Source organism: Physcomitrium patens, chromosome 3 (genome assembly GCF_059467195.1).
Source record: "Physcomitrium patens ecotype Gransden chromosome 3, ASM5946719v1, whole genome shotgun sequence".
NCBI lineage: Eukaryota > Viridiplantae > Streptophyta > Bryopsida > Funariales > Funariaceae > Physcomitrium > Physcomitrium patens.
The window spans coordinates 45,266-51,498 of NC_143412.1; the positions used below are offsets into that span (position 1 = coordinate 45,266).

The 6,233-nt window shown below is 38.7% G+C and overlaps 1 long non-coding RNA gene across 1 annotated transcript; it reads right to left on the reverse strand.

Annotated features, from left to right (window-relative positions):
• Positions 1-506: 506 nt before the first annotated feature.
• On the reverse strand, positions 507-5,366 carry LOC112279702 (uncharacterized). Its single transcript, XR_002969110.3, has 2 exons — positions 3,249-5,366; positions 507-3,011 (listed from the first exon to the last, which is right to left on the reverse strand). It is a non-coding gene; the product is annotated as an uncharacterized LOC112279702 (long non-coding RNA).
• Positions 5,367-6,233: the final 867 nt, after the last annotated feature.

Below are 6,233 nucleotides of genomic sequence, written 5' to 3' on the forward strand. Positions count from 1 at the left end.
CCAATGTTTGATATATTATGCAGGTGGTGGAATAGACAAGAGTTGACCTAATAAGGAACATGCAAAGCGAAACAATTGAAAGAAATTTCAAACAAACAATAATATTCTTAAAGAAATATTAGAATGATCACAAATATTACTCAAATATATGTCAATCCAACCTTAATTTAGTTCTAGTTATAACCCTATTGAATTTCATTCAAACTTTAGACCAAACCTAATTAAATCTTAAACCCTAATAATTCCTAAACTCTAAGTCAAATCTTAAATTAAACCCTAGCCAAACCCTAATCCAAACCCTAAATCAAACCCTAATCAAATCCTAAACTCTAATCCAAATCCTAAATCAAATCCTAATCAAATCCTAAACCCTAACCCAAACCCTCATCCAAACCTAAATCCTAACCAAACCCTAAATCCTAAACCAAACCTTAAATCAAATTCTAACCAAATCCTAATCTAAATCCTAAATCAAACCCTCACCAAACCTTAAATCCTAATCCAAATCCTAATCCAAACCCTAATCCAACCCTAAACCCTAAAAAAACCCTAAACCCTAATCCAAACCCTAATACAAACCCTAACCAAATCCTAATCCAAATCCTAGTAATTCCTATGGCATATTTAAATCTCAATATCTAATGAAGGAACTGTCGATCTCAATTCAAAATTTACATACTTCTTAAAAATCAAGTTTAAAAAAAGCACAAAAAATTTGAAAAGGATCGGAGTTACCAAATTGACGAAAACCTCAAAAATGTGTTTGGGTGTTAGCCGGCCTTCTTCTCCAATCTTGATGCCAACCTTCCAGAGCCAATTTCTCTTCTTTGCGTCGTTCGATTGGTTTTAAATTTCTCATGGACATAGAAAAACAAGTCTAATACCCTTTCACATAAGTTTTACTCCAATCCAAGTAGTAGATTGCATGGAATCTTAAAAACGCTCACTAGATCTAAAATTCTACTTTTTGAGACCTTAACCCGCTTAAACCTCAATATCTCTCACTTTAACCGTTAGATCAAGCTCAAATTTACAACATGTATTTAACACAACTATAATCATGAACCCAAAACATTTCACCCGTAGATCTGCAACAAAACTCTCGAAATCACTCAAAACATAAACCCTATTTTATTTCATAAAACCCAAGTCATCCGAAACAAATCTCGACTTTGCAAAGCTCTTACAAAGTCATATCAACTCCAAATCACCCAAAATCAACGGTCATAGAAAGCCTATTTAGTCTCCTATCAAATCCCACTCTTCAATCTGCCAAAGAGTCCTAGAGTCGTCGTCGAGACTGGGTTTTGTGCCTCAGGGTCTGATTTCGACCCTGGTTCATAACCAGCCCTCTCCGCGTATCAACTTTCGTCTTTTTGTGGTAATTTTTACTCATTTGCACCCCTAACTCCTCCCTACATATGTCTATATCCTTTATTTTTCTAATCTACATTTTTTTTGCCTTATTTATGGCCTTACAAAGTAAATAGAAGCATAATTTGTAAAAAGGCAGCATTAGCACCTTTAATTTTTCTACCCTTTTACTAATATCTATTTTTCCAAGATAATTTGCTACAATATTTTTGAAGTGACATCCTCAAAACATGATATATTTCTTCACCCTTTCACCTACTAGTCATATTACATCATGACAGCGATGCCCTTGATTTGTCCGCTTTCCACTTCCTGCACCATCGGCTCCCCGTCCTCGTTCTCATCGACCTACCGTCAGTTCTTCTGATCCCACCATCTAAACATCTTTTTCGACGTCTCGGACATGTTCTATGAGCACTGACGCAGTGGCAACAGTGCCATTGTGTACTATTGCTGCAGCCACTGCATAGCCGATGTGGAACGTGCACCTCCAATCTCCATCGTCAACTTCTGAGCGCACTCCCTCTTGCGGATGCATGCCGATCCCGGATGCATCTCCAAGTACAGCCTCCAATGCTCTCTCGTGCTTAGTATCGATAGCATTGGCATCGAGTTCAAACAATCCAAATGCTGCTGATATACAAGCATCGTGGACAACTACCCGTATTTGCCAAGCCCTTGAGCTTGCACTGCTTGCAATGATGTTGCTTGCAATGACATTCTAGATTGCGCTCCTCACAACAACTCGCTCGCAAATAACCTAAAATTTTTCTCCATCCCTCTGCCAACTTGGGCGATGGCAGAGGCGACTGCAATGGAGACAATGGAGGGGTCATTGGCGATGGATACTATGCGTACCTGACGATTCTCAACATGGACGATAATTTTTGTAATGCCACACACCCTACATTCCAATGGGCCGAGCTCTCGTATCCGACCAATGGCTCTACCCGTGACCTCTCAATGTTCTTTTATAAGATGAGCTCTCGTACCCAAACGTCCCATCGTAGCTCGTCGCTGCACCAACTTGTGACGACCTGACGCAACCCCCTCCGCTCCAACTTCACGTCCTTGCTGCTTGTGGTGACGTGGGCTGCAATCACAACTGCTTTGGTATGTCCGTAAAAGAAATACACCTGACAACGGTAATTTTGCCCATCTTTGCATGGTTGTGCTCGATATCAAGTTGGATGCGGTCGATACTCAAACACTCTATGCATGAAGTTACATGCATTGCCTCTTCATTAGTTCTTGTTTCGTAAGTTCTCGTTTGTATCTTACATCTGCCTCTTCCAATACCCTGTCTCTTACGATACCCTGCCACTTGAAATATCCTCTGTCATACCCGGCCTTATACAATATCCTCCGTCACATCATGGATCCCTTCATATCCATCCTCTTACAATAGCCACTATCGCACCCTGGATCCCTTGATACCCTTCTTCTTACAGCACCTACCATCATACCTTGATTCCCTTGATACGCTTCCTCTTACAATACCCACCATCATACCTTGGTTCCCTTGATATCCTTCTTCTTACAATACCCTCCATCGTTCCTTGCATCCTTGGTACCCTGACTCTCACAAAACCCTCCATCATACCCTGAATCCCTTGATACCTTGCCTCCTTCACACACTTCAATTCATACTCAAAACAAATGTAAATTTACACTCTCGAAAAAAGAACAAGAAGGTGACTTGTGAACACCCATGTACAATGACCACAAACAAATATGTAGAATGATCAGTTAATGTATAGCTCCACTTAGGTTGTACAGTAGAATGATCAGAAAGAAGATCTCGAGAATCGCCTTTATTAAAAATATAATATAAGTCAAAGAAAATTGTCAACATTTCGAGGGAGAATACATACCTAGTGTCTAAGGTATGAGACATTCATCCTCCTCCAATTCCCTAGTGCTGTGCTATTCATCTCAATTCTCCTCTTCCAACTCCCTAGTTTTGTGCTATTCATTTCAATCCCTTGTTGCTCACAATCGCCAATGCAACCGGCTATACTCAATATGCAATCACTCCTTTAACCGCTGCCAATACAATTGGCTATACTCAATATACAATCTCTCCTTCCTTGCGTAGTGACTCCTCTCACAGGGCGTTCGCACGATCCAAGCTCTCCATCCATGGTGCATGGGATTAGCGTGGAACAACGCCATGCCGTGCCTCTCTCCTCCTCAAGCCATTGTAGTCACTCTTTGCGCAAGACACATACGTGCACTAGGATCCAAGAGAAACGCCCCACGGTGCTCGTTCCCTGCTTCTTCCTCGTCTGTGGTATGTCGGGTCTCTTTTTTCCCTCCCCACGCCTCTCTCCTCCTCAAATCGTTGTAGATATTCTTTGCGGCGGGCGAATGCATGCACTGCAATCTAAGATAGATACCCCGCGGTGCCTGTTTAATTTGCACTGCTTTCTCTATCATGACCTAAATCTTGATCCTGCATCATTCCTTGCATGCCATGGTACCGTCCCTCGACTCCTTACTGCTGTGTTTACCTCGATCCTCTATTGCTTGCAACCGCCAAAATAGCCGACTTTACTTGATCTGCAATTACTCCACTTGTGGCTAATTTCTACAATCCAAGACAAACTCTCTGCGACGCCCATTTCCTTTCGCCTCAAATTGGCATGGAATAAAGCCATGCCGCACCTCTTTCCTCCTTAGATCGCTGCAATCACTCATTGTACTAGACGCATGCGTGCACCACGATCTAGGATAAATCCCTACAACAGCTCTTTCAATCCGACTCTCTATGCATGGTACGTGGAATAGCACCATGTTGCGCCTCTCTCCTCCTTACACTGCTGCAGTCACTCCTCTTCTTGAGCGCATGCACACACTACAATCCACAACAAATGCCCCGCTGCGCTCGTTCCCTTCTGCCTCCTCGTCTATGATTTATTGGGTCTCTTTCTCCTCCACTCCTCCCCCCTTCACCCAAACCGCTGATTCACATTGCTTCCCTTGGCATGACGTGAACCTTTACCGTAAGGACAACAAGCAAGATAAGGACCAACTGTGAGAGAGAGAGGGACTGCAAAAAAGGAAACTATTCTAAATTGAATTGGAAATGACATGCATGGCCACCCAATTCTCCCAGACTTAACTGGGCAATGTGAAAAAGAGGGACAACTTTGAACTGGACGTCACATGCATGGTCGCCCAGTTCTCTCAGATTGAATTGGACAATGGTGTCCTTTGGCTTTTCAATGTCACCCTTTCTCTAGCTGGTCTCGAATGCGAGTCGTACTAAAATAATGTAGCACTTTCATACTACGTGCTGATAGTCAATCTTTTTTTGGTGAAACAATAAAGGAGATTGCTTGACTGCTCCCGGTCCCAGTGTGGTGCCTTGGCTGCAACTTGATCTATTTGTTGCATCATGTTTGCAGGTCAGTCTTCAACACTCAAAAAATTGAACAATCTTATGTGGAGCCACCTCTTTCAATTTCACAAATTCCATCTGTGTTTGAGTAATAAAACTATACCAAATGTGTTGTCATCTCACAAACAATGGAATTCTTCCTCAAATCGTAGGTTATTATTGGGAGAATATTTGTGTCCGTCGATGTCCAGTCATTGACAGGACCTTGACCTTGAGCTTTTCTGACTCACATTTTGAAGGTTACAAATTGTATCATCCTTTATTGTGTTTGGTGTGAGAAGCATGCAATATCTTCCTTTATTGCATGTCATGCATGCAAGTAGATGCTTTCTGTTTTAAGATTATTTTCCATCTCCATGATATTAGACTAGAAACTTTTTCACCTGGATATGGTTTTCTATAGAGTCAAGTTATAGAAATCAATTGGAGTTCTAGTGGGAGGACTTGATTTTCATGTTGGCCGGACTACGTTAGAATAGATTATTCAAAGATATTGTATTAGATAGGAAAATTTAATTTGTATTAAGATTTTGAAGAATTATTTTTAAGATTTTTAAATAGACATAAAGCTATCTTTAGCTTATTATCCTTAAAGTAATAAATAAATATATATATAAATTAAAATTTAAAATAATATTTAAAGTATACTATTAATTATCAATAAGATGATTGAATAATTCTTTTGCTATTAACACATTTTGATTATAATAACACAATATATTCTTTTATACAAAAAATATCTGTTTTTGTTAATTATAATTATTATCCTCAACTTCATGTTCTTGACTTTTCAAAAGTTGATGATCTTATAGTAGAAGATTTAGCAAATTATTTATCTGAGCTATATACAATAATAAAGGCACAACTAAAAGAAGCTCAAGAATGACAAAGACCAATAGAGATGCCGATTACAAGAACAACCTCAATTCTACATTGGCAACAAGGTTTGATTACTTTGTCACAATATCAAGACAAGCTGCTCTTATAACAAATTGGATTATTCTATGCTTGAACCATTTCTTATTGTGAAGAAGTCATAAAGACGAGTAGTTGATAATTAATAGAATTTAGTAATAATTAAGTAGAATTTAGTTGCTTATTGATTATATTTGTAAAAGACATGAATCTTAGAAAAATAAAGTATTAATACACTCCTATGTTACTTAAAAAGAATAAAAAAATCACTTGAAGATAATATAATATTAACTAAAATGGCCATTGCTAAAGACAAAAAGAGTATAGACTCTTAAAACTAAACTAAGAATAAGAAAGGCATTGGCAAGAATGAAAAATGCTTTATTCTTGCTCCTATATATACTATTTAATTAGGAGCTACATGGTAGTGTTTTATAAAACTTCCAACATGTGTTGACTTTATAAGATACATATTTTAACTTATAAGGCAAATTTTATAAATATATATATATATTTATATATATATATCACATAGTTAGCT